This window comes from Monodelphis domestica, chromosome 3 (assembly GCF_027887165.1).
Source record: "Monodelphis domestica isolate mMonDom1 chromosome 3, mMonDom1.pri, whole genome shotgun sequence".
NCBI classification, from domain to species: Eukaryota; Metazoa; Chordata; class Mammalia; order Didelphimorphia; family Didelphidae; genus Monodelphis; species Monodelphis domestica.
In genome coordinates, this window is record NC_077229.1 from 401,390,813 (window position 1) to 401,403,605 (window position 12,793).

At 40.7% G+C, this 12,793-nt stretch overlaps 1 protein-coding gene across 2 annotated transcripts in view; it reads left to right on the forward strand.

Annotated features, from left to right (window-relative positions):
- Positions 1 to 4,778: 4,778 nt before the first annotated feature.
- The window catches only part of GALNT1 (polypeptide N-acetylgalactosaminyltransferase 1), a 166,808-nt gene continuing 158,793 nt past the window's right edge, over positions 4,779 to 12,793 (forward strand). The window contains exon 1 of one of the 2 annotated variants that reach the window (XM_056824357.1): positions 4,779 to 4,917. The gene's annotated coding sequence lies outside the window, so the exon portion shown is untranslated. The remainder of the gene's footprint in view (positions 4,918 to 12,793) is intronic. The other variant, XM_001362832.4, reaches the window with a different exon arrangement.

A 12,793-nucleotide genomic window follows, 5' to 3' on the forward strand; every position in this document is an offset into this window, starting at 1 on the left:
AGAGAGAGAGAGAGAGAGAGAGAGAGAGAGAGAGAGAGAGAGAGAGAGAGAGAGATTTAAAGCACAGAGACTTTTTTCAGTTCTAAACTCTCTCCCACCCAAGGAGAAGAGAAGAAAAACCTGTTACAAATATGTATAGTGCAAAACAAATTTATACATTAAATTCTTGAATCTTTGTAAATATTTCTTTTTAAAATGTATTGGTATCTTTGGTTTTTATATCACTTTCACTTCCAAATATATCCCTCTGCCCTTTCCTCCTCAGAGAGCTGTACCTTGTAACAAAGAATAAAGAGTAAAAAAGCAGCTCAGCAAAACAACCGAATACATTAACCAAATCTCATACTAGAAATAATTTCACACCAAAAGTTCCCTAGATCTGCAAAGAAGGGTTATTTTCTCCTCTTTTCTTTTGAGCCAAGCTTATTATAATTATATGGCATTCAATTTCCATTTTTGTTATTTCTTTTTATATTGTTGTAGTCTTTCTGGTTCTCCTTACCTCCCTTTAATAATAGTATGTGTCTTCCCATGCATCTTTGTATTCTTCATACACATTGTTTCTCATGGTGGAGTGTTACTCCATCATGTTCTGAGTTGGCTTGAATTCTTTTTTCCAATTTTTATCTCTCCATCTATGCCAGTTTCTTGGGCTGGACTTAGCTTCTTTTTTATTAATGAACTCCTTGGCTTTTATTCCATGCTGTCTGGAAACTTGGTATCTATTAGGTTTTCATTTCTGGCTTCTCTTGGTTTGACTAGTCTGGTTGCTACTCATTCTAGTACTGACATTCTGATGTGGTGGTGTGAGTAAAAAGAAAGGGTGAATTAGTCAGAGTTGAGAACAAAAGAAAGTTATGAATCTTTCTTTGGCTCAGAAAAATTAACATCACAGTCTTTTGTAATTTTCTAGGTCTGTCATCTTGGTGTTAACTGGTCTGGCATTTCCCCACTTGTGTTGAGACTCCTTCATCACTTGAGTAAATAGTTAAGAATGGTTTTTCTTTATATGTCCAGTGGAAACAAAACAGGTTTAGGTCTAAACCACATTTACAGATTTCATATCCCTTGATTTCATTCACATTTGGTACCACTGAAATGTTTTCCAGGCCATAGGCCTCTTAAATCACAGCTGCTATTACTTCTCCTTTAGCTATAAGCTCATTCTGTCATTCTTCCCTATGCCCACACAGTTTTATTTACTTCTTGAAGTTTCATTTGCTGCTCCAGGCTAGTCAATACTTCTCTAGCACCTCTTTAGATTTAGGTCTGAATACATTAATCAACCTAGCCTGCACCAAGAAGGGTGAGGAGGGGGGTGATTTGAAGACAATCTATGGTGTATGTATGTGAAGGTAAGGCTCTAATGCCCAGATTATGCCCTTTCTTTCTCTTTTCACAGTTCAGGATCTGTTCTAGGCCTATTTTAGGCAGAAGGCTTAGGCTGTTTCTCCCAAACTAGATCAGGCAGGACTTTTAGAAGAATTTAATTGATTATATTATACCTCTTTTGATCTGGAACATGGCTAAATACAATGCAACTAAAGAGTACATGAGTAATATATAATGGTACCCCTCAAATATAAGAATTAGTTCAACTCCATTATTTTATGCTACCAACTTTTTACCACATATGCTTTTCTCTCCTTATTCTTTCTCTTTGTCCTAATTTCTTTCTCCTTTCTTTTCTTCTCTTTTCATGACTTTCTCCTTAACTTTTTGTGTCTTCTGCCCAAAATGTCTTAGAAGACCTGGTCTTGAATAAGAGGGAAAAAAGAATGGAAGATGATATTTTGCTACTTAATTAAACATCCACATTTCACAGAGGCTGACATCACTGTAGTACTTTATTCCTGCCCTTATCAGTTTTTATGTGGGTTGGCAAGTAGAGAAGTGAGGATAAGGAGAGTTGAGAGTATTGCTATCATAGCCTTAAGGTATTTCTCTAGATGTGAACCAAAATGCTATCTCTTTTTGGAGGGGGTTGGGGGAATGGAGAGGCTATGAGCCATAATCAGAGGATCATAAATTTAGAATTGGGGGAACTTTAGAGGCCATCTAGTTCAACTCCTTTATTTTACAGATAAGGAAATGAAACCAAGAAATATTAAATAAAATTTCCAAAGTCACTATATCTGTAGAATCTCGAAACTAGGTCTTTCTGGTTTCATGTCTAGCACTTCACTATATCATCATCTTAAAAATAAGGTAATAGCTGGAATAATATGGCTGCCAATTTTCCATTTAGCAGCATTCCTTTGGAATTCTCCATCCTGCCTTCTTGTTGGGTACCTTCTCTTAGCTCTGCCCCCTTTTCAGTTTACTTTTGCACTCTTTCTTACTCTTGTTAAGATTGCAAGTTCCTTGAAGGCAGAGACTGTCTTTCTTTTTGGAATTTGTATCTCTAGTATAATACACTGTCTAGTATATTGCAGGTGCATTTTATTGACTGCCCGTTATTCATTGCTTCTAATGTATTAACTAGTCCAAATTCACTGGCCAGCAACCTGTTTCAAAACTCTTGGGTGCCAGATTAAACTGAACTACTTTAAAATGTAATTGGGAAATGTTTAACAAAATAAATGATAGCACATATAATGTCAATTTGTGATTTTCTAAGTCAATATTGGGCCTAGGGAGCCATTGAGTTTGACATTACTGATCTAACTGGTTTTTTTTCTGCTCTCCTAATGAGAGTGGGGGCAGGGACAGTCTAGTTTTCCCTGTAGTTTCAGCATTTAACACAGCGAGTAGCATATAGTAGGTGCTTAATAAATGTTAACTGATTGGTATCCAGAAATCTAGAGGATTTAGTATCCAGAAAAGAAAGAAACGAGTTGATGCAAATACAAGAGCTAGTCAGTAAATCTAAAAGGAGGAACAAAAAAAAATCAGTTCCAATTGGCTGATAGGTCCAGCATTACCTCTCAGTTTAACTTCTTTTGAATTATTACTATAAGTTCCTAAATAATGGTTTTGTGCTACTATTAGAAAGCAGGAGAAGTGAGAATAGAGGGGGGAAAATCACAACAAACTTGAGTACTTTCTCCAGGGAAAAATTGGTGTGGTGCAGTCCAATTACAGCAAGGTTCATAGTTCTGCATTTTAGAGCTGGAAGGAGCATTAGAGACTATCTATAATACAAGTTTCTCATTTCAGGTAGTTAACTATCAGAGTTGAGATTAGAACCCAGTTCCTCTAACTCCAGAGCCAAGAAGCTTTCTATCACACCCAAGAGATAACAGTAGGAGAAAGGACAGAAGGGGAAAGGAAGCAGGGGAAAGGAATAGGGAGGATAAAAGGGGTGGAGTGAGGAGGAGGAAAATAGGAAGTGAGAGTGTAAGATGAGTAGGGAGGGAAAAGGAAGGGAGAGGGGTTAAAAGGGAAAGGAGGATAGAGAAGATGATGCCCAAGATGATGGACGAATAGATTGAAAAAGGGAAGGAGAGAGGAAAGGGGAGAAGGTAGGTCAGAAAGAACAGAGTAGATTAAGGTAAGGATATCAGAGACAGGTAAGGGTAGGGAGAGAGGGAATGGAGAGATGTGGAAAGGAGAGGGAGAAGAGGAAAGGGGGTGGACGAGGATGTAAGAAGGGGTGGGGGTGGAGGATGATGGGAAGAAGAGGGAGAAATGAGGAAAGGAAGAAGGGTTCGGAAGGAAAGGGATGGGGAGGGGAGAGATGTGTAGAGGTAGGAGAGGAATGAATGGGGAGCCGGGGAAGGAGATGAGAAGGAAGGAGGAGACAAAAAGGGAGGGGTAGAGGAACAGGGAGAGAGAAAAGCAGAGGGAGAGAGGTAGAGTAAGAGAGAAGGGAAGGGAGGAGGGGAAAAGTGGGAGGATGAGAGTAGGGAGAAGAGCTGAGAAGAGGGTAAAACAGCTCTACAGCGGCTCTGCAGCTGCCCTCCGACAACCCTGTTACCACCCAGGCTCGCTGGACACTCTGTACACCCACGTGGCTCTCAAGGTGCATCCGGGTAAGCTGTAGTGGGGGCGGGACTGGCGACGACGCGTGGAAGTAGGGAGGGGACTCGCACACACGCCTCGACACTCGTAGCGCGACTGTCCGGGCTCGGAGAGCGGCAGAGAAGCTTCCTCCGAGCGCCCTGCAGTGCTCCCCTCCCCCACTCCTCCTCCTCTTCGTCCCTCGTCCTCCTCCTCTTTCCTCCTCCCCCCGCCCCCCTCCGTCTTCTCTGTCCTCCTCCCCCTCTTCCTCCACCTCCTCCTCCTCCCTGCACCAGCAGCCAGCAGCCAGCCGCCAGCCGCCAGCCGGAGCTGGGGAGCCGGGCTAACGGTTGCTGCTGCTGCCAGCGCGGTTGTCAGGAGCGCCGCCAGCCGCAGCCCGTCCGCTCGCTGGCCCGAGGAGGAGCTTCGGAGGCCATGGAAGCCCAACGCTGCTGAGGCGGATCCAGCGGCGCGGGGGCCCGAGAGCCGAGGCCGAGCCCGCGGCGGGGACGAGCTGCAGCGGCTTCGGTAGCATCGGCTTCAGCGGCGGCGGCGGCGGCGGCGGAGACGAGCAAGATGAGGCACGGCCGCCCGGGGGCGTGCGGAGCCGGGTCCCAGTGCGCGGCGTCCTCCGTGTAACCCCAGCCGGCCGCGGACCCCTGTGAGCCCGGGGCCCGCGGGCGCCCGCAGCCGGTCTCCGTCCCTCCTTCCCTCCCCTCCTTCCCCCGCCTGCCGGCCAGCCTGCCCGCCCGGGGCGGCTGAGGGGCCGCGGCGGAGACGGCGGGCGCGCTCCACGGGGTAGCGGCCGGGAGTCCGCGGCTGCGGAGAGACGAGGAGCCCAAGAGCAGGAAGGGGCGCCCCGGGAGACTACGCCGGCCCCGGCCCCGGCCGCTTGCACCGGCGTCCTCCCGCACCGGCCGGGGGCAGGCCCCCCGGGGACCGCGATCACGGCGACGGGGAACCTGACCAGGAGAGGTGAGGGTCTCCTGGGCTGCGCACGGGGCGGGAAGGAGGGAGGCGACCCTGACCATGACTGTGGCCCTGGCCAGTTCCCCCTTTTTTGGGGGTCCAGTTTCTCCGAGGAAACTTGTTCTGACGCCCTGCGGATGCTATTGGGGGGCACCCCCCCAAGACTGGCCGGTGGGTGTCGTGGTCACCTTCTCCTGGGGTGGTGAGGATTTCAGCCCTGCAGTGCTCGTGGTCACTTAACAATGCCCCCCCCCCAAAAAAAAAAAATTTGTTGCTCCGCTCTTATTGGTTTGGGAAAGTTATCCGAGATGGGGGCGGGGTGTGTGTGTGTGGGGAGGTGGGGGGGGGGGGGGTTCTGGAGGTTTAAGTGGTATATTGAAGTCCGGAGGCCGGCCTTCTGGACTTTCGCGTTTTGCGTCCTCAGGCAACATCCTTTCTGTTACTCAGGAATGGGAGGTCACCCGCGACTGATATCGACACCTCTCCGCCCCTCCTCCCCCATACACACACTCCCCTCTCATTCTCGGGGGTGGGGGCACCCAGCCTCATGGCCAGCTTTAGCTGGGATAGGAGGCAGCTCTTTTGGCAGCTGCTAAAATCAGCGCGTTTCTGTTAAACAGTAGTTTGACATTAACTCAAGAGTTGCTTTTCTTTACAAAAACGGGAAGTTTTTTGTTTTTTGTTTTTAATGACCAGAAAACCCCCCACTCATAGCTGAATATGGCCGTGGCACTTAAGCTACTGGGGACTTTGGAGCAACGGTGGTTAAGATCTTTCTCTTGCATGTGTGTGCTAGGGAGGGGTGGTGAAGTGATGTTGATTGTTACTTGGTTAATAGCTGAACCCTTTCCAGTTCTATAAGGAACCAGGGTTTATCACAGTTCCTTAAGTTGGTAGGCCTCAATAAGTGTCTGATGATAGATAAGTAACCCCTTTCATCTCCTATTGGCCCCATTCACGATTTCAGAGGTTCTTTGAACTCTGGCATAACAGTTCTATTGATAATGTTTTTTTCCACTCAAATTAATAAAATGTCATCACATGCCATATTGATGATGAGTCAGTACTTTAATTTTTCTAGGTGTTGTGGTGGTTTGCAGTGAGTCTTCGGCATCCTTACCTGGGTAGTTAGTGGGGAGGAATGTATGTATATATGTGTATGTAGTGTGTGGCTTTAGAACAGTTCTTTGCATCAAGCTTATGACCTTGGCCTCATTATGAAAATAATGTTCAAACCATCTGAACTAACCAGTCCCTAGACAGAGTATTTAGTATGGTGTTTTCCTCATTGGGATGAGGAAGTGATCCTGAACTTCAAAATACAAACTCTGGTTAGTCCAGCAATCTTAAAGGCTTTCTATTAAGGGACAAACTGGCTTTTGAAGACCAGTCTCAAAAAGTTTCACACATATCACCAAAAGTTAACCAATCAATCAACAAGCATTTATTGAGCACTTACAAAGTCAGGTGTGAAGAATACAAAGAAAAAAACAAAAAATATCCTGCCCTCAGGGAGCTTGCTTTCTAAAGGATGAGGGAGAAAGCATGTATAATAAGGTATACAGAATCATATTTAGAGAGAGAGGGAGAGTTGATGGAAGCTAAAGTTAAAGGGGAAGGCACTAACATCTGGGGAGACCCAATAGTACTTGTTAAATTGACTCAGAAGACATAAAGGGGTTTCAGTTTTTGTTGGTTGAAATAGTATTCATGCAACAGAATCATTCCTTTGAGAGGTTGCTTATCTGTATTACAGAAATTAGGCAGGGAAGTGTGACTGATTAATAGATTGCTGAAGTTGGAATGGGAAAGACAAGTTCAAAGCTGGACTTAGCTGTCTGAAGTAATGCTAGTCAGTATATAGATTTGTTTCCTCCTCTGTAAAATAGGGATAATAGCATCTGACTGGATTTTTGGGAGGATTAAATGAGATATTGTATGCAAAGTGCTTTTCGGATCTTAACTCATTATTTAGACAAAATGTTATTTTTGGTTTTATGTTGTAGAATGGAAGTTCCTTGAGGGGAAAAAAAATGTTTTTGTGCTATGACAAAGAATTGTAGAATCCTAGAGTTGGAAGGGATCTTAGGCTATCCAGTACAACTTCCTATTTGAAACTGGCATAAGTTCATCCTTCTATTTGAGAGAGAAGCCCTGTCTCAGTTCCAGAATAGGTATTGCATCTATCTCTGTCCTTTTGCTAGAACAGGCCAACTGTGTTAGACTGCTTGTAGTACATAATTATTTTAAAATACCAAGGCAGCAATGCTTTGACTAATAAATCCTCTAGTAACAAAGTTCATTTAAAAAGAAATTGGTCATGTTTTAAAACGTCAAGATTCCTTAAAAAGTTACAGGAGTAGGATAGGTTGAATCATAAAGCTTATTTCTTTTAAGAAGTGAATTATAAAATTGGAAAGCCTTCCTGAATAGTTAATAGATAAGTGATTTGATAAAAATTAAAATTTTAGGTCACTTGAGCTTTAAAGATCTGGGGAGGTCAGATAGAAGAAAAAGGAGTAAGAAACCAGGGCTTTTGGCTATCCTTTGTAACTCCTTGTCACTTGTGATGCCCCTGCCAATACAGAGAAACAAGTCTGAAGTAAAAACTATAGTGGATGTGTGTTCAACAACATATACATACCTATCCCTCAGCACACATGCACACCCACACAAATAACTTTGTCTAATTTACTGTTTTATAACATCAAGTCATGTTAAAATTCTTGTATTGTCTGGAACATGTGACATGATTTTAATTAATATTTTTTGCACCATAACCTCTTTTATTTTTGTTGTTGGTGGTATCTGGAATCTAATCCTGTGACTCTTGTTATTTCTCCCTTTGTTAAAGTTCCTTAAAAGAAAGTGTGTTGTTTGAATATATTGAAGGGATCACTCCATTATGCTCTTTACTACATATCATTTGAATTTTAAGATTGTTCCAATTTCTGATTTAATGGATAAAGCTAGAAAAATCTAAAATGAGAGTATATATAAAGCATTTTGAGTCTCCACCAAAAAATTTTTAGCTGGGGCCCCATAGGCAGCGAAAAAAAATGCTTTTTTTAGAACAGACAGAAATGATTATAATTACTTGATTTTAATGAAGAACTGATGATACAATATTTTAATAAATACTGTGTCCATTGTAGTCAGCTAAGACCATAGCTTGTAGAGAAGGTGCCAACCTGAATTGGCAGAGCTTCCTTGTATGAGAATTCCTAATATCAGTGAAATTATAGACCTAGTCCCTCTCTATAATAAATACAACAAATATATTTCTTGATGAATAAGTTATTTTATTTATTGTTTGGGAAGCTTTAATAATGCCAGGTTATTCAAGGAACATCATGAATCATTGGAAAGAGTCTAGGATTTGGGGTCAGAGGACCTGTCTTCTAATCTCTACTCTGTGTGCATGCCTTTGGGCATGTCATTTTACCTCCCTCAGCATTACTTCCTCCTTTGCTTCTTAAAGCAACAAGTATTTTAAAATGTCATTCAGTTCCACATTATGATGAATTAAATAAGAGGTAAAGAGAGAGGCAGATGGAAAAGAGGAGGGAAACATAATCCATAAAGAACTAGAGAGACTCAGCCATACTGTTTGTATTCTCTGAACTCTTATTGCATTTATTGTTGTTAATACTACACTTAATTCTATTTTGTGTGTATTTAGTGTAGATTTCCCATCTTGATAGTGTCAAAAGAATACTTATTAATAGGAAAGCTTTGTAGATTCTGAAGTAGTATCAGATAAACTATTCTTATAACATTAATAGGAAGAGATTTAAGTGGTGTAATGGACAGCATTTACAAGGTAGCCTTCATTGGAGCTTTTCTAGTAGTGCTGGATCTTTAGGATGTTATAGGAAGGTTTTGATTCAGGTACAAATCTGACTAGATGATCTTTGAGGTCTCTTCAAACTCTGTAATTGTCTAATTCTGTGAAGTCATTTAGTGTCATTCCTAATTGAAGCTTGTATCTCATCTACAAAATTTCTAATGGTCTTGCAGCTTTTTGAATCTCACAATCTCCTGAGGTAACCCACTTTTCTCCTTGACTACTGTAATTAGAAAGGCCTTACATTAAGCAGAAATCTTTCCTTTAATTTCTACCAGTTGGTCCTAGTGCTGCCTCTGGGAGATAAGCACAAGAATCTTAATCCTTTTTCTATATGGCAACTCTTATAATTCTTGATGATTGTAATCACATCCCATTTTAAATCTTCTCTTCATAATGTTCATCTGGTTCTCATGCCATGACTTTTGGAACTCCTTGACTATTCAGGTCTCTCTTAGATCTACTCCATCCAATTTTTCCTTGTCTTTTCTAAAATACAATTCCAGAACTGATTAAATGTGACCCAACTAGAGTAGGGCACAGTAGGACAATCATCTTCCATACTCCAGACACTTTCTATATTAGAATCTCATTGGACATTACATTGCACAGATACATTGAGTACCAGAATCAGCCTTTCTCCAAAAAACTTGCCCATCAATCCTTAGCCTTTTAATCACCCACTTAGACTTCATTGGTAGACATATAAGTTTGCATTATTGACTTTTTCAGCTACTGTTACATTGATAGTCCTTAGTTCAACTTGGAGTTCACTAAAGCTCCAGGCCTATTTCACATGGATAATAGTCTAGCAGTATCTACTACATGTATTTCCTTATGAACTTGATTTTTAAAAATAGATGCATTGTAGAAAATATGACTTCATATTTATTCCTATTAATTTGATTTTTATTAGTTTTTGTTCTTTATTCCACCTCATCGGTTCAATTCTGTTATCCAACATATTAACATGAAATGGGGAGGCATAACTGCTAGTTGGGACATATACCTATTTCCTTGCTACTGGGGATGCTAAAGCTGGTGGATTGCTAGGTATGGGAGTTGTGAATTATAGGAAGACTAAAGCCAACCTAGTATCTACACTAAGTCTGATATTGGTTCTCCCAAGAGTGAAGCTGACTAAAGAAGGTTGAACTGGCCCACATTGGAGAACTGAAGCAAATTAAAGCTTCTGTGTCAGTCAGTTTAGGGATGAGGCCCTGACTTACTGTCCTACCTGGAGGAGATAGGGAAAACTGGGAGGTACAATTATCTACAAATTTGGTAAGCATGTTGAATAAAAGAAGACCAAACACAGAGACCCCATAAGCACATTCTTAGAAACCTCTTTCCAGGTTTACATTGATCTAGCACTTTGGATTTGATAATTCAAATAGTTCCCAAATTTGACGTACAAAGCATTTATTAAATCAACAAAGCATTTATTAAACACCTGCTATGTGTATGTTGGACATTGTACTTTTTCTCCATAATGTCTAGAGGCCAAATTTTAAAGAAGTCAATATTAGAAATATCATCAAATATCATAATTATACTCCAACTAATTTCAGTACCTAAAATATAATAGCAAATTCTTAATTCCTTGTCATAATCGTCTGTGAAAGAAAGGCTATTCTCATTCACTCTTCTTCAGTGATTATAGTGTGATCCATTTTTCTAGTTCTACTTTTTTCACTTTGTAGTATTTCATAAAAGTCTTGCCAGATAATTTTTTAAAATTTCTCATTGTCTTCATCTTGATTCCTTTATAATATTCCATTACATTAGTGTACCACAGTTTATTTAGCCATTTTCTAAATGGACCGAAATTTAATAGAGATAGATATAAAGTTTAACATAAAGTATAATTTGGGCTGTCAGTAATTTTGTTTGAAGATTCTCCCTACTTGTGTAATTGGAATTTGCACCCCAGGACTCTAAATCCCAGCTTCCCATGTACCTTCCCACCTTATGTGCTAATATAGGAAGGATGTATTTTGAGTGTAGCTCCACCCTCTCTTTTTTTCCTTGATCACAGTTTGTGAGGTGGGATGAATGCCAGGCAGGAGAATTTTTCTCACATGGTTTTACTCAGGTTTTTACTTTTGTTCTTGTACTTTTTCTACTTCAAGTGATTATTAATAAGCTTTATAAAATATAATGCTTGGAGTTATTGGATATTAATTTTAATCTTACATCCCGATGTTTAAAAGAAAGCATGCATTTAAGCTTCGGAGGAAAGCTGAATTATTTACAAGGATTTAGATTCATTGTAACTTAAAATTTCTGGTGTTACACTTCTTTTTTACATTAAATTTTTTTTTTAACATAACCATGATTTCTGTTGTATCTTTCCTCTTTTTTTCCCAGAGATATCCCATAGCAAATATTTTTAAAAAGGCAAAGAAAAAAGGAAAGGAAAAGTAGCAGAAATGAAAAAAAAATCTGAAAATATGTGCCATATGTGGACTTTTCATTTCTTCAGAGAGATATGTAGCATGGGTTTTTTCTCATCTCTTCTGTGGAGTCATTCTTGATTTTCACCACCACTTTGACCATCCCCCTCCCCACCAAACTTTAAGGGGAAACGGCCTAGAATACCAGTCCGAAGAGCATTTAGAAGAGCAATGTTTCCAGTCCATCCCAGTAGGTGATGTCATGGCAACTACTGCTTCAGGTGCTATAGTTATATCTATTTAACACTAAGAAAAAGAAGGTTCTTGTCACCAAAGTGCTTGGTACTGTCAGTTGTTTCAGTGGAAACTTGTATGATTTTATCAGTTGAGTTTAATCACATTAAAAAAAAGGATTTCCATCTACTTTGCTGCTTTACAACCTAACGTTATTTTAGTTTCTTTAGAAGTATTAAGAAATATTTCTCTAGTCTAAAACCCTTTTTCAGCTTTTTTCCCATTTTTAAATTTGTAAAAGGCCAAGAACTGAGGTCTTTCTTAGGGAAATAGATTAAGGGCATTAACTAAACATGTCTTCCTTAGATCCTTGCTATCTCCATCTCCTGAAACTGCTGGCCTCTTGAATAACTCAGGAAGAGTGCCTTCTTTTGTTACTCAAAAAGGATTGAGTTATTGATTGAGATCTTAGGGAAGAGTCTTTTCCTTTTTAATCTTTAGGCTGGTGTGATCTGAGAAGAAATTGAATATAGACTATTGTTTTAGAATGCTAATTTCAAACTATATTTTAACATTTTTAGCATCTTTTAGAACCTCGTAAATATTATTTCATATTATTTTGGAGATAGAGATATGTCAGAAGGCATGGGAGGAGTAGGACTATGCCAATTATGACCTTTCTCTAAGGTAGAAATAATTTAGTTATTAGGACAATGACCTTTCTCTAAGGTAGAAATAATTTAGTTATTAGGACAATGTCGATTGGTTGGTTGTTATCCTTCCTACTCAGAGAGGACCACAATGACATCACAAAAATGTCTTTTATCTCAAACATAAATTAGATTTAAGTGAGGCAGAGTTACACAAAGTCATCAGACTCACTCTCTTCCAAAGTCATCCAGCTCTGGTGACAAGAAAAACGTCAACAAGATTGATGATGGCTCAGGATGCAGTGGACCTTGGCTTCTTCAGTGTCTGAGTAAGCTCTAAGCACTCCACAGTGCCTACTTCAGCCACCTTTGTGACCATTGGAATAAATCTTTCTTTTCTGTCCCTTCCACTGGGGAGGGACTTCACTTCCCTGAGCTAGACACTCTCCTAACTCATTGACAGGTTTGAGGTCTAGTGGTCACCCTCATCCTGGTTTAGCCAATCTGCTGAGATGGTTTGCTGGGTGTGACCACTGCTTATGCTACAGTTTCTTGAAACCACAGGCAAGAGCTAGGTGGTGGGCAGCTACTACAGGAAGAGAATGGCCCAAAAAGGAGATCAGCAAGCCTTCACTCCAGAGGTTCTAGTCTTCCCTGAAAACTCTATATGTACCTCAAGGATAATGTTAAACAAGATAAGAGGACTAGACATTTTCTCCAATTATTGTGACCTCACAAACCTCCAAAAAAAGAAT